At 36.7% G+C, this 16,155-nt stretch overlaps 1 non-coding gene and 1 pseudogene across 1 annotated transcript; one reads left to right on the forward strand and one right to left on the reverse strand.

The window, feature by feature from the left end:
• The first annotated feature begins 956 nt into the window (after positions 1-956).
• LOC143678452 (U6 spliceosomal RNA) lies at positions 957-1,062 on the forward strand. Its single transcript, XR_013173262.1, has one exon. It is a non-coding gene; the product is annotated as a U6 spliceosomal RNA (small nuclear RNA).
• Positions 1,063-6,379: 5,317 nt separating this feature from the next.
• The window catches only part of LOC143675858 (zona pellucida sperm-binding protein 1 pseudogene), a 46,164-nt pseudogene continuing 36,388 nt past the window's right edge, over positions 6,380-16,155 (reverse strand).

Below are 16,155 nucleotides of genomic sequence, written 5' to 3' on the forward strand. Positions count from 1 at the left end.
AATTCTTGCCAACTATTTGGTCTCCAGATGGGTTTCAGCAGAGCAAAGCAATTCTTTTTCAAGTCCCTGATTTTGTTCCCTCTCCAATTTCTCACATTTGCCATTTCTAAAGATATCTAATAACTTTATACATCCTATTCCACAACTATTTTCCTCAAGCAGATGTCTTGCTTCCTAATTCACAAAGAAGTCTTCAGGCTCCCTTGCATGAACTTCTTTAGCTTTCCACACCTGACCCACAAAAATTTAATATCACCAATTTTTTGGAGAAAATTATTTTGTTCTAACCCTTTTAGTTCTGGTCCTGCTCTATCAAAGATAGCCATCTATTTTTTAGTCCATTACCTCAGGTGCAGTTTAAGGATTCAAAGGATAAGTTGCCTTTCTTTTTGTTTGTTTTCTCTTAAAGTTGATATTAATGAACATATTATGGAAAATATCTTTGAAAGCCACAATGGAAATAAAGGAGCTCCTTAGAAAAGGAAGAGTGATAGTTCTATACCTAGAAAAATATCTTTCAAAAATGAAGAAGAAAAAGAATTCTTTTCAGACAAAACAAAAGCTGAGAGAATTTGTCATCAGATGACCTGTCCTTCAGTAAATGCTTAAGATTGAATGAAACTGTGCTCCATGGAAATTCAGAGCTCATGAAAGAATAAATAGTATCAGAAATTTAAAATATAGCGGATAAAAATAAATAATTAATGACTGCTTAAAACAACAACAATGATACAAATTTGTTGTAGAATTTGTAACATACGTAGAAATGAAAATATGACAACAGCACAAAAAGTAAGAGAATTTTAAATGTGGAAACTGCTATAAATTTTCACATTGGTCAAGAATGGGTAAAAGCACTAATTTCAAGAAGACTGTAAATTGAGGATACATATTGTAATTTCTATGAAAACAACTAAGAGAAAAAGAAAAGAATTTAAATTTAAAAGTTAATTAGAGTGATCACTTTGGCAGCACATATACTAAAATTGGAACAATACAGAGAAGATTAGCATGGCCCTGCACAAGGATGATGGGCAAATTTGTGAAGCGTTCCATATTTAAAAAAAAAAAAAAGTTAATTAGAGGAAGGAGTACAAGGTAGTTCAGTGGTAGAATTCTCTCCTGCCATGTGGGAGACCCAGGTTCAATTCCTTGCCCACAGACAATCCCCTACCAAAAAAAAATTCAACAAATAGTGCTGCAGTAACAGGACAGTCAAATGGAAAAAAATGAAATGTGACCCCCACCATACAGCACACCAAAAAAAAGTTTATTAGAAGAAAATATCAATAATAATTAATTTAAAAACTTTTTAAATAACCTAAAGTATAAAGAGTGAATAAAAAAAAGATGGAACCAATACAAAATAAATAAGATTTTAGAGTTGACTTCAATGAGTCAGTAATCACATTAAATGTAAATGGACTAAAGACTCCAATTAAAAGACTAGATAATAAAACAAAAGCCTTATATGCTTTCTCTAAGAAATAATTGAAAAGAAGGATACAAAATGGGTGAAGGTAAAAGAATGCAAAAGAAATACAGGAAAAAAATCTAATTGAATTGGAGAAAAAATCATTGAAGAAAAGAAATACATTGGAAATATAGGATAATGTATCAAAATTATAAAAAGATAAATTCAAAAGAAGCATGTAACAATTCTAAATTTGTATATCTCTAACAACATAGCTTTAAAACATATAAATAAAAATTAAACAACTCAGAGGTGAAATAAATAATTTTACCACCATAAAGAATGTTTAAATATCTCTCAGTAACTGAAAAATTGATGAGACAAAAATCAGTAATGATATAGCTCTGGAAACATGACTAACCAACCTAACCTAATTGATAAATATAGAATGGTATAATCCAAACTGCGCAACGTATAATAGTTTTGTGTAAATATGAGACATTTGCCAAAATTTACCATCTGCTCTGTCATACAACCAACCTTGGCACATATCAAAGAACTGAAATCATAAAAGTATGTTTCCTGATCCCAGAACTGTAAGTGAATAACAAAATAGATGGTTAGAAAATCTCTTAAAATTTGGAAATGCATTGATGCACCTCTATATCACACATTGATCCGACCAATGAAAAATAGAAATAGTTGAACTATGGGATGTGGATAAAGCCATAGTTGAAAGAAATATATAGCCTTAAATACCTAAATAAGAAAAGAATAAAAAAGATTAAAAACCTATGGCAAATTTTCAGACAAGAATATGAAATTAAATCTTCCAAAAAAAATAGGAGAGAGAAAATAAGAAAGAAAAGAGTACACATTAATGAAATAGAGAATAAACGTACTATTAAAAAATCAACAAAGCTAAAATTTATTCTCCATTAATACAGATGTTTTTAAAAGCTAGCAGATTGACCAAGAAAAAAGTAGTGGAAATAAGGGACATCACTATTGTACTTACCAACAGTAAAAGGATAGAAAAATAACATGATCAACAACTATATGCAAATAACTTAGAAATTCTGATGAAATGGACCAATTCCCTTGAAAGACATAATTCACTACAACTTACAAAAGAAAATCAAGGAACTCATAGTCACCCTACATCTATTAAAGAAATCTTTCTGTAGTGATTTCCTCCAAAGAGCTAAAGAATAAATAGTACTAATTCATAAATTATTACAACAAATAGAAAAAGAGGGGCTGCTTTCCAACTTGTCTTGTTAGGTCCACTTAATGTTTATGCCAGAACATGACAAGGACATTACAAAAAAGGAAAATGTGAAGTCAATATTTTTGATGAACAATAATGTCATATTCATAAAGAAATTGTTAGTAAATAAAATTCAAAGATGCATTTAAAAAAGATCACAAATAACCAAATCTGTTTTTCCAAAGACTACAAGTTTGGTTTCACTTTCAAAAATTTCAGTACATGTAATTTACTACAAACGGTAGGCAGAATAATGGCTCATCAAAGACCTCCACTTCCTTATGTTTCATGGCAAGGGAGAATTAAGGTTTCAGATGCAAGTAAATTGACCTTAAATAATCAACTGACCTTAAAATAAGGGTATTGTCCTGGATTGTAAACGTGGGCCCAAGGCAATCACAAAAGTCATGTAAATATGAAAGCAGGAGGTAGAAGTGTGAGAGACAGAGAGGGATTTGAAGATTCTGTGCTGCTGGCTTTAAAGATGGAGGAAAGCCACAAGACAAGGAATGTGGGTGATTTTTAGAAACCAGAAAAGGCAAGTACACAGACTCTCCCCTAGAGCCTCCAAAAAGAATGCAGACCTCTTAACATCTTGATTTTAGTCCAATGAGACCATTTTGGACTTCAGACATCAAGAACTGTAAAACTAATAAATTTGTATTGGGTTTTTGTTTTTGATTTTCTGGTTTTTTTGCATGGCCAGGCACCGGGAATCGAACCTGGGTGGCCAGCATGGCAGGCAGGAACTCTGTCTGCTAAGCCACTGTGGCCCACTCTGTATTATTGTTTTAAGTCACAAAGTTTGTAGTGATTTATTATAACAGCAACAGGAAACTAATATACAACATTAAGAGAATAAAAGTTATAATCAAATGGAAGCAGAAGACATATTTTATTCAATACCTGCTCATGATAAACATCTTAGTAAACTAAAATCACAAGGAAATTTTCTTCTTCTGCTCTATCTAAAAGATCTCCAGCAATGACACTGTAATTTGAATTTTTTGAAGAATTCCCAACTAAGATAAAGAAACATGGAGTCCTAACTTTACTACTTTTTATTCAACATTTTGGCTCAACAACAGGAATTTACTGTCTCATGATTTTGGAGGCAAGAATCCAAAGGGACAAGCCCATGCTCTCTCCCTGATGTCTAAAACATTCTGGTGCTGGCTTGCCACAATCCTTAGGATTTCTTAGCTTGCAATTCTTCCTCCCATCATATGGTGAACTCTCTCTCCCTGTGTCTGCTCTTCTGGTTTCCAGTGACTTCTGGCTTTTTCCTGCAGCTTTTAGCTGAATGTATCTCAATTTCTCTCTTTATAAGGCCTCTGGTTATATGGATTAAGACCCACCTTGATGCGATCTGGCCATATCTTAACTAATAATATCTTCAAAAGGCCCTATTTACAGATAGAGTCACACTCACAAGAGTGAAAAATTAGATTAATTAAGAGCATTATCTTTTGTTGGGGTGCATGATTCAATCTACCATCCCCTACCTCCCACTGGTAGAACTAATGAGTAAAATTATCTAAGATTGTAGGCTACAAGGTATATTCATTTCCTGGGGCTGCATAACAAATGAACACAACTGGGTGACTCAAAACAACAGAAAGATATTCTCACCACAGCCATGCTCTCTCCAGAGAGTCTAGGGAGGATTCCATTTCTGGTCTCTTCTAGCTTCTGGTGACTCCACACATTTTTTCACGCATGGCCACATTACCTAATCTTTGACTCCATGGATGCATTACCTCTTCCTCTTTTCTATATGTCTCTCATAACGATACTTTCCATTGAATATATGGCCTTTCTAGATAGTTCAGGATGTCTCCCCTTTTCAAGATCCTTAATTTAATTCCATCTGCAAAGTTCCTTTCCCAAATAAACTAACACTCACAGGTTCCAGGGATTAGAGCATGGGCCTTTCTTTTTTTGGGGGGGGCACCATTCAGTTGACTACATGAGGTCAATCATATTTTTACAGAAAAGTAACAAACCATTAGAAAACTATCTTTAAAATGATATTTTTCATACATACTCAAAACAATATAAAATACTTGCAAATAAATTTCATGAAAAATGGGCAAGCCCATGCTGACAAACAACAAAGCATTGCTAGGAGAAATTAAGGAAGACCTATGCAAATTACAATTATGAGTGGCAAGAGTCAAATTTATTATTGTCTTTAGCTACAATTCATTCTCAGCCAAAATCCAAGAATTTTTTTTGTGGAAATTGACAAATTGATTCTCTAATTAATATAGAAATCCAAAAGACCAAGGAAGTCAAGATAATTTTGAATAACACAATTAGAGCACTTCTTTCAATCAAGGCTTATTTAAAAAGTTGAAAGAATTAAGGCAATATGGTATTGGTACAAAAATAGACAAAAGAATCAATGGAACAGATGACACAATCCAGAAATAGAACCACACATATTTTATAATTTGATTAATGAAAAGATATGGTGTCATGCATTATAGAGAAAAAATGAGTTTTCCATATATGCTTCTGGGTCAATTTAAATATCCAAGAAAGAAAAAATATGGTCTCAACTTTTACCTCACAAAATACACAGGAATTAATCCACATGGATTGTAGATGTAAATGTGAATGATGAAAAATAAAGCTTCCAGAAGAAATAAAAGATATTTACAACCTTGGGTTAGGTGAATATTAAACTGGAAATGAAAAGCACTAACAATAAAGGAAAATATTGATTTATTAGACCTCATTGGAAACAAGCTGCAGACTGGCTAAAGTATCCACAATAACTTTATCCAACATTGGACTTTTGTCTAGAATATGTAAAGAGTTTCTGTGAATCAATATTTTTATAAATGTCAAACTACTTAAAACTGTACATATATGTAAATTCACACACATGCACAAAAGACTTGAAATATATATATATTACAAATATAAATATCTTTGTGGCCAATAAATATATGAATATAAATAAATATAAATGTATGAAAAGCTGCTGAAAATAATAATTCATCAGGAAAATACAAATAAAACCTCAAATTTAACATTGGCACACAACTACTTGAATGGCTGGAATGTAACACTGGCAACTAAAATTCTGATACATTCTTATAACTGTAAGTTGTTGCAAACCAGAGACAGTACTATGATGAGGTGATTGAGACATCTTGGGCTCAAAATTTAAGGACTCACTCTCAGGTCTGACCCTGAACTTTCATTGCCCAGTTTGTCGATATTTTGTGAAGCTGAGCCTATAGATATCCTATGAACCATCAGTTCCACTCCCAAGTATATATCCACTAGAGAATGCATACATATGTTTAACAAAAGACAAGCACAAGAAGTTTCACGACACATTATTCAAAATACTACAAAATTGTAAACAATTTGTGTGTCCATTCCAATAGAATGAATAAATGAATTGTGGCATATTTATACAATGGAAGACAATATTCAATGAAAATGAAGGTTAACTGTTACATACATAAATGGATAAAGCCCACAAGCATGATGTGCAAAACACTAAAGAATTGATATGCAAAGAAACAGAAAACAACAAGTGCTGGAGAGGATGTGGAGAAAGAGGTACACATTCATTTTAGTGGGAATGTATAATGGTACAACCTCTCTTGAAGGCAGTTTTTGAACCACTGCCTTTTTTTTTTTTTGAGTTTGAAATAATGGTTTATTGAGCCCATTCACCCTCTGTTGCCTTCCTGGAGCTTCTGGGCCCATGTCCGGCTCAGGCGTACAAAGACATTAGCCACTAGGACCAGGGCAATGGCCAGCAGCGAGATGACTGCCCAGAGGTAAGGCCTTGGTTTGGAGTTCCTGGTGGAGCCTGTGGGCCCCAGTGTGGGCTTGTTCCTGGAAGAATCCTCAAAGCCCACTGGCCCTGGAGAGCTCACGATGTTCTGGATCCTGGCAGCATCATAGGGGTGACCCAAGAATCGCCGCAGTCTTGCAGTCCCAGAGCTGCATGTAGTAGAACAGGTCTCCTGCCCTGAGGGGTGGCAGACGGAAGTGCTGCAGAAGAAGTAAACCGGCCCCCTAAGGGCCCTCTGGGAGCCGGGGTCCAGGAAGGTGAAGGTAGAAATGACGAAGCGCTGGTAATGAGACGGGAAGGGCCCGGCTGTCCCGTGTAAGCCAACCATTTGGGTTCTGTAGCTGTCGCCATCAAAAGGACACCTGTCCGACAGGAGGGGCCACTGAGGCTGCTGGAAGGGGTTGGCGCTGGGAGTGGCCCAGCACTGGTGTTCTTTGTGGCTTCCCCAGGACTTGGTGGCTTCTTGAGGTGGTTCCTCAGGAAGCTAAGTATAGAATTGTCATATGATCCAGCAATCCCACTGTAAGGTATACATTTGGAGGAATTGAAGGCAAGGACACAAACGGACATTTGCACGCTATTAACAATTACCAAGAGATGGAAACAGCCAAAATGTCCATCAATGAACGAATGGCTAAACAAGCTGTCTTATTTTTTAAGACAGAATAATGTCATGAAGCATGTAATAACATGGATGGACCTTGTTGAACCTCAAGGAAATTATACAGCCTGAAATTAGCCAGAAACGAAAGAACAGATACCTTATGTCTCGCTACTATGAACGGACATTAACCAATGAACTTTAAGAGTTAAAGTTAAGAACACAGGTTATCAGGACATAGAAAGAAGGTAGAGATCGGGCACTTGGTGCTGAAGGAATACAGAATTTGCAACAGGATTGATTGTAAAGATTCAGGAATGGAAGGCACAATACTACTGGATGGTAGCACAATAATGTAAGTACACTGAATGAAGCTGAATGTGAGTATGGTCGAGGGAGAAGGGCCAGGGGCATGCATGACACCAAAAGAAAAGAGAGAGGGTAAAACTGAAATGGTGTAACTTGGGAATGCCTGGAGTGGACAATGATGGTGATTAAACGTACAAATATAAGAATGTTTTTGCGTGAGGGAGAACAAATTAATGTCAACATTGCAAGGTGTTGAAAATGGGATGGTGTACAGGAAAAATACAATCAATGCAAGCTAGGGTCTATAGTTAACAGTAACATTATAATACGCTTCCAGTTAATGTGACACAGGCAATATGCCAAAACTAAATGTCAATAGGCAGGGAATATGAGGGAAGGGTATGGGATTTTTGCTGAAGAAAAGGAAATGTCCTCATAGATTGTGCTGGTAAAGGCATGGCTACGTGATTATACTGGGAACCACTGACTTTTGCTTAGGTTGGATTGTATGATGTGTAAATACAATTGTTTAAAAATGAACAGAGAGATACAAGTGCTGGAGAAAATGTGGAGAAAGAGATGTACCTATTCACTGTTGGTAGGGAAGCAGAGTTTCGCAGCCCCTCTGGAGGGCAGTGTGGTGCTTCCAGAGAAGGCTAGGGGTGGGGTTGCCATACAATTCTGCAAACCCACTGCTAGGTATGTACTTGGAGAAACTGAGAGTGGGAACAAGAATGGACATTTGCTCACTGGTGTTTATGGTGGCAGTGTTCACAATTTGCAATGGATGGAGGTTGCCTAATGTAAGAGTACATCAGCTGAGGAATGGAAGGGGGAACTGTGGTGTATACATACAAAGGACTACTGAGCAGCTGCAAGAAGGACTGAAGTTCTGAGGCATACAACTAGGTAAACGTATCTTGAGGAGAGTATGTTGAATGAAATGTCAGGAACAAAAAAACAAATAGTATCATGCCTCACTCGTATGGACTAACTGTAATTAGGCTCAGAGAACTGAAATTGAGAGCATGGGTCATAGGTTGAGGCCTATTGCAAAGGTTCCTAGATCATAAGCTTTTACAGCAGTCACATCTATTCTGGAGTTGTAATAGTTAATTTCAAAATTCTGGGCTACTAGGCTGTTTGTGTATAATCTGGTCATTTCCTGGAAAAAAAAAACCATAATTGCATGGAATCTTGAATAGGGAGTGGTTTTTTGTTAGTTTATATAGGTTAGTGTGATGCCCCAATATGTTCCAGAGTAATTTGGGCAGAGAATAAAAAAGTACTTGCAAATCCCCTTGGGGGACTAGGGAGAAAGAAGAAAATATTAAACTTCCTGTTTGAAGAATTCTCACAAGCAGTGGGGACAACAAATTCAATAGGCTGAGCCCTCGATCTCGGGGCTCACCCCTATGAAACGTTTTCTTGCAAAGGACAAGCTAAGCCTACTTATAATTATGCCTGAGAGTCACCCCCAGAGAACTTCTTTTGTAGCTCAGATGTGGCCTCTCTCTGTCAGCCAACTCAGCAGGTGAACTCCTGTCCTCCCTTCTAAATGGGACATGACTCCCAGGGGTATAAATCTCCCTGGCCACATGGGACATGACCCAGGATGAGCCAGGACCTGGCATCATGGGATTGAGAAAGCCTTCTTGACCAAAAGCGAGAAAAGACAAATGAGGCAAAATAAAGTTTCAGTGGCTGAGATTTCAAACAGAGTCAAGAGATTACCCTGCAGGTTATTCTTATGCATTATATGTATCCCTTTTTAGTTTATGGTGTATTGGAGTGGCTGGAGTGAAGTACCTGAAACTGTTGAGCTGTATTCCAGTAGCCTTGATTCCTGTAAATGATTGTATAACTATATAACATTTATAATGTGACTGTGTGATTGTGAAAATTTGTGTCTGATGCTCCCTTTATCCAGAGTATGGACAGATGAGTAAAAAACAAGGACAAAAATAAATAAATGATAGTGGAAGGATAAGGGGTAAAAAAAATTGGGTAGATTGCAATACTAGTGGCCAGTGAGAGGGAGGAATGGGCTTGGGGTGTATGGGTTTTTTCTTTTTTCTTTTTATTTCTTTTTCTGGAGTTATGCAAATGTTCTAAGAATGATCATGGTGATGAATCACATTACTATGTGATGATATTGTGAGCTATTGATTGTACACGGTGGATGAACTGAATGGTATGTGAGGATATCTCAATAAAAATATTTTTTTAAAAAGAATCAAATCTAAAGAAATAAAAAAAAGAATTGATATGTATAGGATTTTTTAAAAATAAAGCTCAAAATGCAAGCAAAACTACTCTCTGGTGATGGAAGTCAGAAGAGTAGTTATCTTCGGGAAGGGTGGGTAATGTCCTAGAGAAAGGTCTCTAGCTAGTTTTCTGGGGTGCTGGTAATGTCTTTCTCTTGATCTCGGTTAGGGTAACATATGTGTTCACATTATAGAAACTCTTCCAGTTTGTTTAAATATAAAGTGGGCATTAGATTTAACAACAAGAAGATAGTGGGTGCCCATGTTAAGAAAAGTTTCAGTAGAGCTGTTAAAGTGAAATCAGATTACAGTTTCTGTGTGGCAGTATCTCCCTTTGCTCATTGTGACACTGCTTCATGTTCAGATATTTATGACTTTCCATCATTAAAATACACTGGAGACATGAGCAACTTTTCTGAAGAACTCATGGTTTTCTGGACTCGACCACAATCTTAGAGGAAGAGTACTGTTTTGGTTTGCTAAGTGCTGCCAGAAAGCAATACCAGAAATGGGTTGGCTTTTATAGAGAGAATCTATTAAGTTACAGGTATACAGTTCTAAGGGCATCAAAATATCCAAACTAAGGCATCCAGGGAGATACCTTGACTCAAAAAAGGCCGATGGATCTGGAACACCTCTCTCATCTGGGAAGGCATATGGCTGGTGTCTGTGGGTCCCTTTGGCTTCTGGTTTCAAATAGCTTCACTAGGAGCATTTTCTTTCCACATCTCCTAATGTCTCTGTGTCAGCTCTGAAGCTTTTTCCAAAATGGTTCCCTCTTAAAGGACTCCAGTAAGTGACCAACCTTGAATGGATAAAGATACAACTCCATGAAAACCACCCAATCGAAAGGTTCCCCCCCACAATTGAGCGAGTCAGAACTTCATGGAAATGTAATAAAAAAAGATGCCATTCAGCAATATCAAATCAGGATTAACGAACTTGACTTTTCTAGGGTACACAACAGTTTCAAACCAGTAGAGGTGGATAGGCAAAAAAATTGTGGGGCTGATCTAGCATTCCCTAGACCAGTTCCTAGAATTTAATAGGTACTCAGCAATTTAAACCTTTAGTTGTTGGATTTCCCTAACAGAACAATTTGTACTCCCTTGTTTTTAATACATGCAATATCTTAGTTTTCAATGTCACTGTCAAGGAATCAAATACAGGCCACCAAAGCAGCAGAATACATGTTAACTTCACCACCAGCACCAGATATGAAATCCATGGGGCAAACACCATAGGAACTGGATGACAATGAAAATGACCTTGATATCACCAATTTTTACCCAACAAAACTGTAAGCAGTCCTACAGCCTGCCTAGCGTCAAAAGAAAATGGGTGGTGATAGGAAATTTTATTTTTAAAAAGTGAAAGAATAATCATTAGTTAATTGTTTCAAATGTTAATTGAGTCTTAAACTATACCGCAATTTCACACATAGCCTTTTACTCTTACCCAGTGCCCGCCTCTAGGCCACAATCAGAGCTTTGATGTATTCTAAAAATAGATCCAACTCCACAAAGCATTAAGAGAAAAATTACATTTGACTGAAAACTGCATTGAAAGAGAGGGAATTTACATATCACACCACATATAAAAATGGCAATCAAGTTTCCTCTGTACAGTCTGATTTTCTCCAAACATTCTAGTTTTCTCACCTTTCTCTTTTCTTCCCATAAACTATTAAAAAAAACAAACCAAATATCCTGCTTGCTTCTCTGTATTCTCTGCAGCGCTCTCTTCCTTATTCAGGTGTGTATCTCCATTGTTGTATGCCCAAGTCAGCACATCAACATCCTTAATTAGCTAATAGCAAAGATCTGTTATACAATAAGCACACCTTTAACAGGTTTTAGTTTATCCAAGCACATAATTGCTTGTTCTAATCTTAACAATTTTCAAAGAGAAAACTAAGGCACAAAGATGTGAAATGACGGTCTCTGAGCCCATGTCAAATAATGAGTAAAAATTACTTTTTCTGCTTCTGAATCTATCTTTTCCATCTGTTTTAGGTTCTTTATGTAAGACATTGTGTTTGATGATGTAATGAATAAAAAGATAAGCTGGACACATTTCTGCCCTCAGGCGGTTGTAGATACAGTTAGAGCAATGGCACATATAAAAATAGTTGTAATCAATGAAGAATATGAAACTTGATATGATAGAGGTGATATGATACTGAATCATAGAAGTATCTGATAATTATTAATCATAATCTGATAATTATGCCTTTTTGGATAGCTGCAGTTCATGCTATTCAGTTCTACAGTAATATTAATTATTGCATTTCAGTTACAAGTTCTGATTTTATTTTCTTTCTTATTTCTTAAATTAAATGTCACCAAGAGCTCCCCAAGTGTTTTACTTTCTTTTTGCATCTAAATAATATCCATCAATTCTGAGAACAACACAGGCCATTTCTACTATATGTAAAACCCTACAATTATTTGACAGCTGGTATTTATATAGTGGCCCTTAAATTTATCATTTAATTTTATTTACTTATACATGACATTTGGCTGAATATCAACATCTGAACTATGTGAATCCATCATCAATCTAGTGAAGAAGTACTGACATTAAATACCCAGAGAAACAAGTTATTAGTCACTTACATAAAATTACTCATCTCTGTCTTTAATGTCTTTAACATTATTCGCCGTTATTTTTGAGTCAAATACATTAGTTGAATTTATTGTTATAGGTTATGTGAATACGATGGCTTCTTCATTTGTGATTGATAAAACATTAGAAAACTTATTTTACAAAAATAACTCTTATTGGTACTCTTTCCTCTAGCATGTTAAAGTTAACACTAAGTCCTTTCATTTCTACCACTCAATCAAAACTTCTGTAGTTACTTCCATCCCTACTACAGTCATGATTCTAGCTACCATCAGCACTGCCTGAAATCTTAATTGGTCTCCCTGCTTCCATTCCCATCTTCTCCCCTTCCAGAATAGGATCTGACCTATTCTGCAAATCTTTAGAATAGAGTGAAAATTCTTTCATATGAATTCCAAGATTACACATGATCTGGGGTTATTCTAGTTTCCTTTGGGATCACTCTACTCTTCCCTTACAGAATGACTTTAAGCATCCAGAGTTAGCCACACTCTCTCCTCCCTCCATATACTGTTCCCTTTGCCTGCAATATGTTCTCCTCACGTTTTGATTAACTCCACCACATCCTTGAGACCTCAGGTTATTTGGCACTTCCTCCAAAAATCTTTCCCTGACCTTTTCCTGAATACAAAAATAAGCAGAAAAGTTCAGACATTCCTCATATATGATCCCTTCAAACCCTACACTTTTCTCATTAGAACATCAAAAGTATTCGAGTATATTGTAAAAGTAATGTCTTGTTTACTTTTCTGCATTCTGTGCTGTACTATAAGCTCTCCAAAAGCTGGGACTTTGTCTCTATTATTCAAGTTTGCATCTACATTCCCTAGACCAGTTTCTAGTATATAATATGTACTCAGGAATTGTTCCTCAATTGCATGAAATATTAGCAGACTGAGTCAGCTCCACTGCCTTGATCTCCACCACCACCACCACCCCCGCTATCAACCACTCAGATTTCATCCCCTCTCCATCTTTTCCAAACAGGCAAAATGTATTTGAACTGTTTGTAGATTTTAATATGTTATTATTTATTTGACATATTTAATTTATTGTAATGCAATATTTATTTTAATATTTGATCTTGGTTGTTGAGTGGTGTCCACCACCTTGAGACCCAAAGTGATTAATTTAGAATTCAAGTTGTAGGAATGCAAATTGTCTGAGGACAAATGATGTGCATCAGTAGCCCCTGGGCAATAAGGTGAGGTCACTGCCAACAAGTTACAGACCCACCTAGCTTGGTTTAAAGTTGCAGTCTACATGTCCACAGATGAGTCAGAATTATGAGCTTGAATCAAGGTATCCAGAGCATAAACTGAGCTCTAAGATAAATGTGTGTGTGTGTGTGTGTGTGTGTGTGTGTGTGTGTGTGTGTATGTGAAGCAGAGTTGGGAGGTGACTGACGGTGTAAGGAAGAAGAGAAGGAGATAATTGTGGGAGAAAACTAACTGACCTCACTTCAAAATAAAATCTCTGTGGAAAGCCTCAGTCTATAAGCAGCAGTCATGCCAAGAAAGGAAATACCAAATTTTTCTTGGTATCAATTTATTGGCTATCAGGCAGACAGAATTAAATGAATATAAAATCTCAATTTATCACACATTTCTAGATAGCCTTTATCATTTATAAAATAAGTATTAAAAGCCATATTGTAGGGTGTTCTACTAAGAATATGGAAGTCACCTTTACTGAATGCCTCCTGCATACTAGGCACTGTGTTTGGGCCGCAATGCACATTTACAGGTGTTGGCATCTTTATGGGTCAGAAATGGAATAGTCAGATTGTCCAGTGTACTCAGACAATACCATCTCCAAAGGTGTTCTGGTCCTAACACAATGTTTGTGCAAGCATCCCTGTGGAAAAAGTGAGCAATGTGAACCCAGTGGAGGTTCAGATGTATAATGACCTTTTCTAAGACAGCTGGACTAGTAAGACAAAAGAATGAGCACCTTTAGAGAAATTCATTGTGCATTTAGAAGACAGTAGAGTGGGCAACAGCAGCCACTAAGTTAAAGAAAGCCATGAGTTCCCATATCATGTGAGAGAGGTTGTCTTTACCTGGTCAACCGCCAACCTGGACCTCTGCTCTGCCCTCTCCTCACCAATAATGTATTTTCAGCAAGAGAGCTTTCTACTGACAGTACTTCTATAAAAGACATGAAAAGCACTTCCCTGCTGGACCAGCAAGAAATGCCTTTGAGGCTACCTTTCTGCAAAGTAAGCACTAGCGCTGACAAATATTCCAGGATTTATAGAGAGCTGTGGGTGGAGAGTGACAAAAGAGAGGAAAGTAACTGAGCAGGTGGACAAACCCCAAATGATCAAAAGGAAAGTGACAGAAGAGGACAATGGAACTACGTGATCACGAGATATGGGTAGCAGCTTTGAGTGTCTGTGGAAACCAAATTAACTTCCTTTCCCTTTTCTTCCAACCTTGACTCCTCCCCACACAAACACACACTGAGCCAGAGACAACATGTAAAGGAATTAAGTAGGAATGGCAATCATAATCACAATAATGCTGCCCAATTACACTTTCTGAATACTTGAAAAGTACTATCTCTTTAATTCCTCACAATAACTCTATAAAATTTGATACTATTATGGTCATATTTTAAAAAATTATGCATATTTCTGTGTGTGTATATGTATATATATATGTGTATATATATATATATATATATATTGACTGAATTATATACCTCAGAAAAAAATATGCTCTTAATCTTACCCCACATTCCTATGGGTGTGAAACCATTGTAAAAGGGATCATTAGCAGATGTTGTTTTTAGTTAAGATGTGGCCAACTGAATCAGGATAGGTCTTAATCTTGTAACTGGAGGTCATATGAAGAGAAAGTCACAGGGAGGACCTGGAAGCCAGAACCAATAGAACCAGAAGAGAAAGGCAAGACGTCACAAATGCGCATTGCCATGTGACAGAAATGCCAGGAAACCCAAGAATCACTGACAGTCAGCTTCAGAATGCTCCAACCTTTGGAGAGAAAGCATTTTCTTGCTGACACCTCAATTTTGAATCTCTCCTACCCTCAAAACTCTGAGCTGATATATGCCTATTTTTTTTTTAATGCTAACATACTGCATGGTATCTGTCATAGCAGCTTAGAAACTAACACAATATATATATAAATATATGCATATGCATATATGTTTATATTATATGTAATATATATTATATATGAGAGAAAAGAGAAGAGGAAATAGAGAAGAGATTGACATTATCTTCGAGGGGAAGAAACTGGGAACACTTTTTGCTTATTGACATTATAGCCTTCCTAATTTCAGGATTAGCAAAAAAAAAAACATGGTGTAGATATTAACAGAGAGCCATACTTAGGAGAAAATATTTGGTGTCAGTGTCCTATGAAACCTTGAACTGTAGCTATTGGATACCAGTGATTTGTCAGGTTCAGAAGTAAGCCACTTCTTTCATGCACAAAATACCTGGTGAGACCCCAGCTAATGAGCAACCTCATGGAAACCCACCTTCTCACTACATCTGAGTCCTTCACTGAGGCATCTCTGGCTATAGGATTAGTGCAAGCACCCAGTGACTGGCTCTCCAGTGGTCCTTTCTCCAAAGAAGTAATGAATTGGTGCTTTCTAAGGACCCTGCAATTACTATCCAAATGTGAAAAAGTGACCTTGAGATCTCCAGACCCCCCTGATTACTCAGTGTGCTTTTCAAATTTCTAAAAGTAGCCAGAGGCTCAGCTCATTCACTCCTTGAAGCTGACTGAAGTTTCTTTCTCTGGGGCTGCCTGCGTTTTTCCTTTGAAGTTTAAACCTGTGAGCAGTTATCTGCCAGCAGAGATAAGT

This window comes from Tamandua tetradactyla, chromosome 3 (assembly GCF_023851605.1).
Source record: "Tamandua tetradactyla isolate mTamTet1 chromosome 3, mTamTet1.pri, whole genome shotgun sequence".
Lineage (NCBI taxonomy): Eukaryota > Metazoa > Chordata > Mammalia > Pilosa > Myrmecophagidae > Tamandua > Tamandua tetradactyla.